Raw genomic sequence first — 14353 nt, forward strand, 5'->3', positions numbered from 1 at the left:
CAAATCTGGGGGTTGCAGCCTTAAAATTGAGGGGCGACCGTTTAGAAAAGATTAAAGAAGGATTTGTTTTAGCCAGAGAGTAGTGAATCTGTCACAGACTGTAGTGGAGGACAATCCGTGGGTGTATTTAAGGCAAAAGTTGATTGTCTCCTGATCATTCAGAACATCAAAGGATATGGTGAGAAGGCAGATGTACAGGGTTGAGTGGGATCGGGGATCAGCCATGATGGAATGTCGGAGCTGAATCGATTCTGCTCCTGTGTTTCATGGTCCGGTGACTGTCACAGACTGATTTTTTATGGAATCATGAAAAGAATGTTTTAGAAACAAATATAGACAATGTGAGTCTGAAGGAAAAAATTATAAAAATCCAGCAACTCGCAGCAAGCAGAGCATCATCTGTAATTGGTAATGTTGTGGTTTCGAAATCATCGGTAGTGTTCTTTTTTTATCAGTTTTCACATTCATTGACCCTCCCTGCAGCAGAAATAGTCAAACAGACTAATAATGTGAATGTTTTAACACCTGAATGAGAGTTGGATATGGTTTTAGCAGAATGGCCTAAAGTTCTGCTTTAAGAAGAACTGCCTGTAGTTCTGTGGAATGGTCGGGGCCAGACAGCTGCTTACATCAGACCCCAAGCTCAGAATCTCACAGAAAAACATTTTCCCAGTACTCTTTCAAATTTATTTACTTGTCTTCTATAGATAGATGACCAAAACTGCAGTCAATACTCCAAATTCGAACTCACCAATCTCTTTTACAACCTCAAAACAACATCCCATCTCCAAGATTCAGTACATTAATTTACACAGGCAATCTGGAAAAGGCTCTTTTTTATGACCCAATCTACCTGTGACACTACTTCCAATGAATTATGGACCTGTATGCCCAGATCCCTTTATTCCACTGCACTCTTTAGTGCACAATCGTTTACTGTGTAAGACCTACATAGTGCAACACTTTGCACTTGTCTACATTAAATTCCATCTGCCATTTTCAGCTCAGAATTTGCAGCTGTGCCAGATCCCACTGTAACCTGCCTCTCTGCTAACTACACCCCTGATATTGCTGTCATATGCAAATGTGATTATCAAGTTAAACACGTTATCATCGATGACCAACAGCAATGGCCCAACTACCATTTCTGTGGCCCTCCACCGGTCATAAACCCCCAATCAGGAAGACAACCATCTATCATCACTGTCGGCCTTCACCCAAAACACCACTGTCTACTCTAATTTATTTCCTTACATTGAACTTGGAGCAAATGAATATTCTTTACCAAACCCCCACATGGGATAGTTAAATGCCTTGCAAAAGTTCATGTTGCCAACATCCACTGCATTGACTTTACTTACTTCCCTCGTAACATTCCCCCTCACCTCATCGAAAAAAATTCTGTCATTGCCAAGCACAGAGGAAGTCATGCTGATCATGCCAAATCAGTCCTGTCTTTTCAAATAGTTATATAATGTGGTGCTTTCAATACCATTCACACTACTGGTGTCAGAATCTGCTGAACAGATCCTGACCCGGATCTGGGCTGTACCTTCCAAATAACCGAACCTAACTTGCACTACCTTACTTTTCCTTTTCTATTTTCTAATTATGATTTATAATTTCAATTTTTATTATACTTAATTCGATTTGTACTTCAGGGAGTGCAAAGCACAGAATCAAATATCGCTGTAACGATTGTACGCTCTAGTATTAATTGTTTGGTGATGTTACGAATGAAGGGAGCAAAGTCGCCCCCCCCCCCCCTTCTTTTTGAGAATCGCAAGATCGCTATTATTTCGGATCTCAGATCCAGGAAATGAGAGAGATACACAGCATGTCAGAAATGAGAGAGAGAGACGCAGGATCACAGCAAAGGCAGTTGTTATAGACAACGCAGAATACACAACAAGGTGGAATGTCTCCTAACAAAAGCGGAACGGAACCACTGATTACTGCTATTGTGTCTTGGAGAAGGAATTGTGTATTGAGTACTGTACTGTTCATTGAAACCCCTCAGGGACAACCAGAGTGGTCTGGTTGAGGGATTGCATCATCCCAACCTGATTGACATCTGAGACCCCGTGAGTGAGGATAAGAGGGTCTGGGGAACACCCCTCAGACGCACCAGGAGAAACGCTAGAAATCCAGTGACAGCATTTTATAGCGAAAGCCGGTGAAAGCTCGTGTGCGTCCTCCCTTGCCTGGGTGGCGGGCTCATCACGGAAGAACGGTTTAGCTAAAGGAGAACAGCCACAACAACGAGACACTGACGGATCGAAATCATAAAGGAAGGTTGGCAAATACAATAGCGGTAACTGTTCCCATTCTTCTGTCTGTCTCTCTCTCTCTCTCCAACAATTGCAACACAGCGACAAACAAACACTGGAGCCTGTGTGAACTGAAACGAACTTTATATTTCCATCGGACAATGCATTATCCCTAGACAACGATAGAGCTTATTTCTTATTATTATTATACCCGCACTTTTAGGTTTAGTATTGATGACGTATATTATCTGTATATTTGCATTGATATTATTTGTGTATTTTTACTAATAAATACTGTTAAAAATAGTACCATCAGGCTTCAACGGACGCCTCTGTCTTTGCTGTTAAATAACCCAGTTACGGGGTTCGTAACAGTGACAATAAAGTATTAAGTATGAAGAATCACTGGCCTATAGTTTTCTGGTTTAATTTTTCAGCATTTCTTAAACAGAACAACGTTAGCTATCCTCCAACCCTCCATTACCTCACATGTCAGCAAGTATAATTTAAATATACCTGTCACGACAACTCAGTCACCCCTCGCTCCTCACTGAACATCCAGCTCCGTCCCTCCTCATGGCCTATCTCACTCATCACTCACCCCTGCTTGCTTGCAGCTGCTCTCGCTCACCCATCCTCCTCGCCTCTCCTTCCTCATCTCCATCCTCCACTCCCGAAACCCCACTCACACTACCATTTCCGCTCTACTCCCTCATCCTCTCTACATATTACTCACTCCACTGTCCATCAACCTCTCCACCTTTCTCTCCCATTCCAACAACACTCTACTCTTCTCACTATCTCCCTCACTCCCTTTCTCACAGTCCCTCCCTCTCTCACCCTGTACCTTCTACTCCCTCTTACCCTTTCTCACTCTTCTTTCCCTTCCCACCTCTCACTCCCCGTTTCTCCAGATCTCTCTCCCCTTTCTACCCATCTTTCAAACCTCTCACTCACACACTCTCTCACCCTCCGCCCTCTCTGTCCCTTTCTCTCTAATTATATCTCCTCCCGCTGTCTACCCATTCTGTCCCAAGGTCTACCCCTCATCTACCTACTCCACTGACTCACCCTCATCTTAGCTGCTCCCTGTCCACCTTGCAGACCCTCGCCCTGACCGTTTCCCTTCTCCCTGCTCAACCTCATTCCACCCCTCACCTTTACCCTTACATCAACAATATTTCAAGGGTTATTGGCAACTTTGACTGAGAAAGATGCATGTTTCATACACTGTGTAATGTCTTTATATTAAGAAATGTCACAGTTGGGAATGTCATGGATCCATTTTTTAAAAAAGGTATTGGGAAAAAAAGTTTAAAAATTACTGCAGATAATGTGAGTCTGAAGTAAAAATAATTAAATACAGCAAACTCACAGCTGTAATTGGTAACATAGCTGGTTCGAGCCCATCAGCAGTGTCGTTTACGACATGCTACAGGTTCATTGCAAACTATTAACAGCTTTGCACATTTGCATATGGAGAAATAGTTAAATAGAATACTGAAGTGACTTTGTTTACAGGATTGAGAGTGAAATGTCGAACTAGTTTCAGCAGAAATGCCGCTCCCTGTTCTGAGGAATGTGCTGTTTAAACACAAACCCTGAGCTCTGTGTCTCATAGAAAAGCAACCTGCACAATCCAAATCAATCAATGATATTGCCTCTTCCCCCTTCCTTTCCAGTTCCTCTGAAGGGTCTCAGCCCAAAATGCTCCCTTTGTATTCAGTTCCATACACACTGCCCGGACCTGCTGCGTTACTCCAGCATTTTGTCTTTCCCTGGTTACGAAAGATCCACGACTGGGAGCGTGTGGGCAGTTTGACATCATATCAAAACATAGCCATGCTGTTGAATATTCTTGGGGAATTAAGGTGTGAATCATTCAAGTCTGATATTAATTTTGGATTTTTACTCAATCAAACCTTTGTCTGTGATCAAGCAGTCAGAGTCATAGTTAGAGAGTCATATCAAAACAGAACACAGCACAGGCGCTTTGTCTCAGTCATTTGAACCACCTGTTCCCACCCGCCTGCACAGTAGCCATATTCACCCATCCATATTTTCAAAGGCGAAATCGTGCTCGCATGTACCACTTCCGTTCAACATTCTCTCAACCATCTGATTGAAGACTTATCCACTCATGTCCCCCTAAAACTTTTCATCTTTCACCCACAATGCATGATCTCTGGTTGTCGTTCCATCTGACTTCAGTGGAAAAGGCCTGCTTGCATTTACCTATCTCTACCCATCTTCATGTTGTCCTGCTCTATCAAGTCTCCTCTCAATTTTTAGCATTTCAATGATTAAAGTCTGAAACTATTCATCCTTTCCTTATCACCCAGGTCCTCCGGAAACATTCTTGAAATTTTTCCCAGTACTTTTTCAAACTTACTTACATCTTTCTTGTGGGTAGGTGACCAAAACTACACACAATACTCTAAATTCCAACTAACCGATGTCTTATACAACTTCAAAATAACATCCCATCAACTGCAGACAATAATTTAATTGATGAAGGTCACTATGCCAAAAGCATTTATTAACAACCCTATCTACCTGTGGTGCTGCTTTCAATGAATTATGGACCTCTATTCCCAGATTCTTTTGTTCCACCGCAACGTTAGTGCTCTACTGTTTACTGTGTAAGACCTACCATAGCAAAACACTTCGCACTTACCTGCATTAAATTCCATCTGCCATTTTCAGGTCAGTATTTCCAGCTGTTCCAGATCCCTGTAACCTATGATAGATAATTTGCCTCTCTGTCAACTACACACCTAATCTTGGTGTCACATGTAAATGTGCTTATCAAGTTAAAAACATTACCATCCCAATCATTGATATAGATGACAAACAGCAACAGACCCAACTACATTCTTGCGGCTCTCCACTGGTCATAAGCCCCGATTAATGGAGACAATCATCTACCATCACAGTCCACCTTCTCCCAAAATGCCATTGTCCACTCCAATTTACTTCCTTACATTGAACGTGATGCAAATGTATTTTCTTGACCAACCTCCCACGCAGGATTGTTAAATGCTTGCAAAAGACCATGTAAACAACATTTGCTTGACTGGTAACAAGGAAATCTACTTTACTGGTAACATTTCCCATAACCTCATCCAAAAAAAAATTCTGTGTGTTGCCAAGAGCAAACAAAGCCATGCTGACTGTTCCAAGTCAGTCTTGTCTTTTCAAATACTTATATATGCAGTGCTTCTAATACCAATGTCAGAAGCACTGGCCTATAGTTTGCTGGTTTATTTTTTTTCAGCCTTTCTTCAACAGCATGTTTCTTCAACATATAACCCATGTTAGTATGGGGAGCGCGATTTTACACCATATTCCAGGTACAATCTCAACAAAACGCAATTAATTGTTAATGTCATTTCACTCTTACACCCAATAACTCTTACAATAAATACAATGTACCTTTCACCTCCCTCTCTACACACTGCACAAACTCTCCATTTTAACTCAGGATTTCAGTTTCTCCTACAGAAGTGGGTGATCTCCCATTTCCCACACTGGGCTCCAGTGACCTGTCGTTCCCACTCACTCCTTTCCCTCCATTACCCCAAAACCTCTCAACAAGAGGCACAGAACAGTACAGCACAGTGCTCAGTCTACTCAATTAATGAAGTGGCCAACTAAACTAATCCCATCTGCCAGAACAATGTCCATATCCTTCCATTTTCCTCACATTCATGTGCTGATCTGAATATCTCTTAAAGGGCCCAATGTATCTGCCACTAACATCACCCCAGGCAACAGAGACTGGATGGAGATTGAACAAGATGGTTGATATACATCATTGAGATGATAGGATACAGACTGGACAGAGGTTGAACAAGATGGTTAATATATATCATTGAGGTGGAGGGATACAGACTGGACAGAGGTTGAACAAGATGGTTGATATATATATTTGAGGTGGTGGGATAGGGGCTGGACAGAGTTTGAACAAGATGGTTGATATATATCATTGAGGTGGAGGGATACAGACTGGACAGAGGTTGAACAAGATGGTTAATATATATCATTGAGGTGGAGGGATACAGACTGGACAGAGGTTGAACAAGATGGTTGATATATATCATTGAGGCGGTGGGATACAGGCTGGACAGAGGTTGAACAAGATGGTTGATATATATCATTGAGGTGGAGGGAAACAGACTGGACAGAGATTGAACAAGATGGTTGATATATATCTTTGAGGTGGTGGGATACAGACTGGACAGAGTTTGAACAAGATGGTTGATATATATCATTGAGGTGGAGGGATACAGACTGGACAGAGATTGAACAAGATGGTTGATTATATATCATTGAGGTGGAGGGATACAGACTGGACAGAGGTTGAACAAGATGGTTGATATATATATTTGAGGTGGTGGGATAGGGGCTGGACAGAGTTTGAACAAGATGGTTGATATATATCATTGAGGTGGAGGGATACAGACTGGACAGAGGTTGAACAAGATGGTTGATATATATATTTGAGGTGGTGGGATAGGGGCTGGACAGAGGTTGAACAAGATGGTTGACATATATATTTGAGGTGGTGGGATAGGGGCTGGACAGAGGTTGAACAAGATGGTTGATATATATATTTGAGGTGGTGGGATAGGGGCTGGACAGAGGTTGAACAAGATGGTTGACATATATATTTGAGGTGGTGGGATAGGGGCTGGACAGAGGTTGAACAAGATGGTAGATATATATCATTGAGGTGATGGGATACAGACTGGACAGAGGTTGAACAAGATGGTTGATATATATCATTGAGGTGGAGGGATACAGACTGGACAGAGGTTGAACAAGATTGTTGATATATATCATTGAGGTGGAGGGATACAGACTGGACAGAGGCTGAACAAGATGGTTGATATATATATTTGAGGTGGTGGGATAGGGGCTGGACAGAGGTTGAACAAGATGGTTGACATATATATTTGAGGTGGTGGGATAGGGGATGGACAGAGGTTGAACAAGATGGTTGATATATATCATTGAGGTGGAGGGATACAGACTGGACAGAGTTTGAACAAGATGGTTGATATATATCATTGAGGTGGAGGGATACAGACTGGACAGAGATTGAACAAGATGGTTGATATATATCATTGAGGTGGAGGGACAGGAGGAGGAGTATAGGAAACTGATACAGGACTTTGTGATATGGTGCAACTCAAACGACCTGCGTCTCAATATCACCAAGACCAAGGAGATGGTGGTGGACTTTAGGAGATCTAGGCCTCATATGGAGCCAGTGATCATTAATGGAGAATGTGTGGAGCAGGTTAAGACCTACAAGTATCTGGGAGTACAGTTAGACGAAAAGCTAGACTGGACTGCCAACACAGATGCCTTGTGCAGGAAGGCACAGAGTCGACTGTACTTCCTTAGAAGGTTGGCGTCATTCAATGTCTGCAGTGAGATGCTGAAGATGTTCTATAGGTCAGTTGTTGAGAGCGCCCTCTTCTTTGTGGTGGCGTGTTGGGGAGGAAGCATTAAGAAGAAGGACGCCTCACGTCTTAATAAGCTGGTTAAGAAGGCGGGCTCTGTCGTGGGCAAAGTACTGGAGAGTTTAACATCGGTAGCTGAGCGAAGGGCGCTGAGTAGGCTACGGTCAATTATGGAAAACCCTGAACATCCTCTACATAGCACCATCCAGAGACAGAGAAGCAGTTTCAGCGACAGGTTACTGTCGATGCAATGCTCCTCAGACAGGATGAAGAGGTCAATACTCCCCAATGCCATTAGGCTTTACAATTCAACTGCCAGGAATTAAGAACTTTTTATTAATGCTTTTTGAGTAGTGATTTAGATGCATATCATATTATTACTGAGTGAAGTATGTATGTAATTAGTTTGTTTTTTTTTTGCTACAACAAGTGTATGGGACATTGGAAAAAATGTTGAATTTCCCCATGGGGATGAATAAAGTATCTATCTATCTATCTATATATCATTGGGGTGGTGGGATACAGACTGGACAGAGGTTGAACAGGATGGGCGGGGAATGAGCAGATGGAATCAGCTGGGAGAAGGGATCAAGGATGATCACTGATGGTCCTCAGGAGGAGGCGTTGGTCAACAGCCCGCCCCCTACATTTCTAATGAACAGCACTGTTTATTGTTCTTGTATTAAAATGCTTTTGTGGGATTATGATGGGATGTTCCAGTTCATTTATTGTTACCTTTAAGCTTGGATTATACAGTTACTTGCTTGTGTATTTCTGGGTCACACTAACTGTAACCAGGGTGTGTGATGGTCGCCTCCCCTGTCTGTATGAGACTGGTTGGGTTCACTCTCGGGGTCGTGCTGGCCAGTCTATTTTGTGTTTATCACGATAAAACTGTTATTGAGTTCAATGAACTGCCTCATCTGTCATTATGGACCAAATGCTCACCACAATACTACTGTATAAAAGATCTGAAAATAACAAAGTTGGAACAAACCATAAGTCACATTGGTATGGCGACTGCTTTGCCCATGGCTGCAAGGAACTGCAGAGTTACGGACACAGATCAGCTCATCACAGAAACTAGTCTTCCCTACGTGAACTCCTTCTGGACTTCCCACTCCCTCTGTAAAATCAAAGATCCCCACAACCTGGGCATTCCCTTTTCTCACCCACCCCCATTAGGGAGAAGATACATATCACCAGGCTTAAAAGCGGTTCATCTGAAGTGAAAAAAGTTTTTGAGAAGTTCCAGGAAGCGAGGCGAAGTCGACAATTCGGGAAGTTAACGGGACTTATTGGCCAATATTAGATTTCTCCAACAAATCCACGTCAGCACAAAACGGTGACTGCACTCTGCCGACTGTGAGCATCCGCGATGCGATTTTCACATCGACAGAGCCGGGGTGGGAGGGGGGGTCCTCGGGAAAAACCCGCAGACTGCAGATCTGCGGCAGAATAAGAGCGGAAAACAGGATACCGTGACCGGTGGGCACGTCTCCCCGACAATAAACCGGCTCCACAGGACATAGGAGCAAAATTAGGCCTTTTGGCCCATCTACTCTGCTCCGGCGTTCAATCAGGGTGACCCTTTTCCTCCTCCTCAGCCCCACTCCACGACCAGATAGTTGGAAAATGAGTAAATGGCCGACAGTTCGGGAAGTTACCGGGAATCACTGCCCAACATCAGAGCTGCCGACTCGACACTGGCCTCAGTACTCACCGACGGGAATCTGATTTTTCCCCCGGCTCCCGACCCGAAGGTATATATATATATCGTTTCATCAACGAACGGGGAGAAAAACTACCATCCATCCGGGGGAGGGGGGGCGGCGGCTGTGAGCATGCGCAGGGTGATTACTGCGTCAGAGCAGAGGGTCACACCAGGGAGCAAATTCCAGTGACCGACCCAGTAAACTCCGAGAGGAATAACATACACGCCCCTCGTATCTCCATTAACATACCCCCTTTCACCTCAAATGAATGGCCTCTTATCTTAGAAATTTCAACCCTGGGAAAAATATATCGTCTATCTACTCTATCCTTCTCGTAATCGTATAAACGTCCATCCAGTCTCACTCCAGCCGGCGCCGCTCTGGAGAAAACAACACAAGTTTGTCCAGCCTCTCGTTATAGCTCCTGCCCTCTAATCCAGGCAGTATCCTGGTAAACCTCTTCTGCGCCCTCTCCAAAGCCCCGACATCCTTCCGAGAATGGGGGCGACCAGAACTGTATGAAACACTCCAGATGTGGGCTGACAAGTTTTATAAAGCTGCAGCACAACTTCCCGACTTTTGAACTCAGTGCTTCAACTAATAAAGACAACCATGTCATTTGCCTTCTTAACCACCCGATCAATCTGTGCAGTCTCTCTCAGGGAGCGATGAACTTGGAGTCTAAGATCCCTCTGATCATCAACACTGTTCAGGGTTTTGCATTTAACAGTGTACTGTCTCATACATTCGACCTACCGAGCTGCCAAGATGATCATCACTAATCAAATCTCAGTGAGATTTCTCAGGTCCTGTTGAATTTATTGCCAAGTGCACAAGTACGGGAAGGTAGAGGTACAGAGAAACACTGACTTGTGGCAGCATCACAGGCCAAGTACATTCAGATAACACACGGAACACAAGTTATACGATTCTCCGTCAGTAACAATATCGAAATATGTTTTACTTCATCCTGCTAATAGGACCAGAACAACCGGGGCTGAGCGGCGGCTCATCTCAGACGGTTCGGTGTGAAGGTCTCACAACCCGGACCGACCCCGGCAGATTCTGTGAAGGAAGCGAGGCGAGGCCGCCAGTTCGGGAAAGTTCATCCCCTCCCCCTTCAGGTTTCACCGACCACCTTGTGTTTCTCTCTTCCCTCCCCACCCCCACCTTTTATTCTCCAGTTCTCTTGTTTGAATTCGGGACGTCCCCGCTCCGGTCCTGCTTCAATACTCACCGAAATGAAACTGTTGTCGTCGCCCCGCAGAAAATAATCCGTCCCCGGCTCCCCAGCCCAGGGGGCGAGGGTGAGGACCCCGTCCCGATCCCGATCTCGATCCCACGGCCGACCCGCTTCAACAAAGAACGAAAGACACCGCCGCCCTTCCCGTACTGAGCATGCGCGATGTCGCCAGCCCGTCACCAGGTAAGTGGGCGGGGCCTCGGAACGAAGCTGCAGATCCACAAACCTGCCTGTGCAGGTAGATAGATAGATACTTTATTCATCCTCATGGGGAAATTCAACTTTTTTTCCAATGTCCCATACACTTGTTGTAGCAAAACCTAATTACATACAGTACTTAACTCAGTAATCTCAGATTGCTCCTGCCCCACCGAACTCATTTCTGCATACCTTGACGCTGTCTTATCCCCCCTTGTTCAATCCCTTCCCACCAATGTTCGTGACACTTCTCACGCTTTGAATTTTTTCAATGATTTTAAGTTCCCTCGCCTCCACCGCCTTATTTTCTCCATGGACGTCCAGTCCCTCTATACCTCCATCCCCCACCTGGATGGTCTCAAAGCTCTCCGCTTCCTTTTGCATTCCAGACCTAAACAATTCCCCTCTACCACCACTCTCCTCCGTCCAGCGGAATTAGTTCTTACTCTCAATAATTTCTCTTTTGGCTCCTGCCACTTCCTCCAAACCAAGGGTGTAGCCATGGGCACCCGTATGGGTCCCAGTTATGCCTGCCTTTTTGTTGGCTTTGTGGAACAGTCCATGTTCCAAGCCTATATGGGTATCCGTCCCCCTCTTTTCCTTCGCTACATCGACGACTGCATTGGCGCTGCCTCCTGCACGCATGCTGAGCTCGTTGACTTCATTAACTTTGCCTCCAACTTTCACCCTGCCCTCAAATTTACCTGGTCCATTTCCGACACCTCCCTCCCCTTTCATGATCTTTCTGTCTCCATCTCTGGAGACGGCCTATCTACTGATGTCTACTACAAGCCTACAGACTCTCACAGCTACCTGGACTATTCCTCTTCCCACCCTGTCTCTTGCAAAAATGCTATCCCCTTCTAGCAATACCTCCGTCTCTGCCGCATCTGCTCTCAGGATGAAGGTTTTCATTCCAGGACGAAGGAGATGTCTTCCTTTTTTAAACAAAGGGGCTCTGACGGTGGTGTCGGGAAAGAGAATGCTGTCTAAGTTGCATGCCATCTTGGACAATGACTCCCATCCACTCCATAAAGTACTGGTTAGGCATAGGAGTACATTCAGCCAGAGACCCATTCCACCTAGATGTAACACTGAGCGTCATAGGAAGTCATTCCTGCCTGTGGCCATCAAACTTTACAACTCCTCCCTCGGAGTGTCAGACACCCTGAGCCAATAGGCTGGTCCTGGACTTATTTCCACTTGGCATGATTAGCTTATTATTATTTAATTATTTATGGTTTTATATTGCTATATTTCTTCACTATTCTTGGTGGTGCGTCTGTAGCGAAACCCAATTTCCCTCAGGATCAATAAAGTATGTCTACCTGTCTGTCTGTCATTACTTCTGCTCTGAAACGCATCTCTCCCATTTCCCACACATCTGCCCTCACCCCATCTGCCCACCACCCGACTCGGGATAGGGTTCCCCTTGTCCTCACCTACCACCCCACTAGCCTCCGGGTCCAACGTATAATTCTCAGTAACTTCCACCACCTCCGATGGGATCCCACTACCAAGCACATCTTTCCCTCCACCTTCCCTTTCTGCTTTCCGCAGGGATCACTCCCTATCCAACTCCCTTGTCCCCCCCATCCCTCCCCATCGATCTCCCTCCTGGCACTTATGCTTGTAAGCAGAACAACTGCTACACCTGCCCTTACACTTCCTCCCTCACCACCATTCAGGGCCCCGGACAGTCCTTCCAGGTGAGGCGACACTTCACTTGTGAGTCGGCTGGTGTGGTATACTGCGTCCGGTGCTCCCGGTGTGGCCTTTTATATATGGATGAGACCCGACGCAGACTGGGAGACCGTTTCGCTGAACACCTACGCTCGGTCTGACAAGGAAAGCAGGATTTCCCAGTGGCCACGCATTTTAATTCCACGTCCCATTCCCATTCTGATATGTCTATCCATGGCCTCCTCTACTGTCAAGATGAATCCACACTCAGGTTGGAGGAACAATAACATCTACCGGCTGGGTAGCCTCCAACCTGATGGCATGATCATTGACTTCTCTAACTTCCGTTAATGCCCCTCCTCCCCTTTTACCCCATCCCTGATATATTTAGTTTTTTTCCACCCTCCTTTTTTTCTCTCTTTCTGCCCGTCACTCTGCCTGTTCTCCATCTCCCTCTGGTGCCCCCCTCCCTCCTTCTTTCTCCCGAGGCCTCCCGTCCCATGATCCTTTCCCTTCTCCAGCTCTGTATCCCTTTTGCCAATCACCTTTCCAGCTCCTGGCTTCTCCCCACCCCCTCCGGTCTTCTTCTATCATTTCGCATTTTCCCTTTCCCCTCGTACTTTCAAATCTCTTACTATCTTTCCTTTCCGTTAGTCCTGACGAAGGGTCTCGGCCTGAAACGTCGACAGAGCTTCTCCCTTTAGATGCTGCCTGGCCTGCTGTGTTCCACCAGCATTTTGTGTGTGCTGCAGATGCTGCGGATCCGCGGTAAAACGGAATCACGTGACGACTGGAGGGTCTTCCACGTGACCTGGTGACTCCGCTCCTCGTCCCTCACACTCTGCCCGACCTCCCCACCGCATTTCCCATATTATTCCATATTTACACCGGGTACAATTTTAACATTTTCCCTCCATATATTCCCGTCCCATCCCTCCACCTCCCTGGGTTGGGGTTATGGGTTTGAATCCCATGCCAGTCCGACAAACATTTTAGATCCAAACCAGAATTGTGCAGGTTTGATGTAAATCAGTCTATGTTTATAAACACTAATTTCTATTCACATTCCTCCGGCCTCACTGGACAGCAACACTGAAACATCAAGAGAGAAACTGCAGGAGGTGGCCATTCGGCCCCTCTAACTATCAACAAGATGGCGGCTGCTCTCCCATCTCAGCCACATGTTTCAGTCCGATCCTCATTTCCTTGATCCCTTCGGTCTCCACACATCTGCCGTTTTACAGACATTCACCACCCTTGGAGTGGAGACATCTCCCCTCATCTGAGTCCCGGACAGTCCACCCCTTTTTCAGAGACTGGGATCCCTGGTTGAACCGGTAATGATGTTGTGCATTTCAATGTGTTCACCACTCAGTCCTCGATTCTCTAAATGAAAGGTTATCACATTTGATCTTTCTTCATATGATGACCCCACCACCCCAGGGATCAGCCTGGTGAATCTTCATTGCACTCTCTGTAACAAATACTCTCTAACCTCTTTGTTCATCCTCTATGGAATTAATTTCCATCTTCTGCAGCCCAGTGTTGCCCCAACTACTCACCTCCCACCCCTGTCACTTTTTCCACCTTCCCACCTCACCCTCACCTGGATCCACCTCTCACTCCCCAGCTCTTGCCCCATCCCCACCCCTCACCTCTTTTCTCTGACTATTTCCCGTCCACTCTCAGTCCAGAGGGAGGGTCTCGGCCCGAAATGTTGACGGTCCATTTCCCTCCACAGATGCTGTCCGACCCACTGAGTTGCTCCGGCAG

General features: G+C 45.6%; 1 protein-coding gene and 1 long non-coding RNA gene across 2 annotated transcripts in view; both read right to left on the reverse strand.

Moving 5' to 3' along the window:
* LOC140720632 (uncharacterized) overlaps nt 1–10805 on the reverse strand; it is a 42548-nt gene extending 31743 nt beyond the window's left edge. Inside the window, exon 1 of the long non-coding RNA XR_012097232.1 lies at nt 10694–10805. This is a non-coding gene — a long non-coding RNA (uncharacterized lncRNA). The remainder of the gene's footprint in view (nt 1–10693) is intronic.
* LOC140720622 (NACHT, LRR and PYD domains-containing protein 3-like) overlaps nt 1–14353 on the reverse strand; it is a 745417-nt gene that overhangs the window by 295315 nt on the left and 435749 nt on the right. The window lies entirely within an intron of this gene.

Source organism: Hemitrygon akajei, unplaced genomic scaffold (genome assembly GCF_048418815.1).
Source record: "Hemitrygon akajei unplaced genomic scaffold, sHemAka1.3 Scf000045, whole genome shotgun sequence".
In the NCBI taxonomy this organism is placed as follows: Eukaryota; Metazoa; Chordata; class Chondrichthyes; order Myliobatiformes; family Dasyatidae; genus Hemitrygon; species Hemitrygon akajei.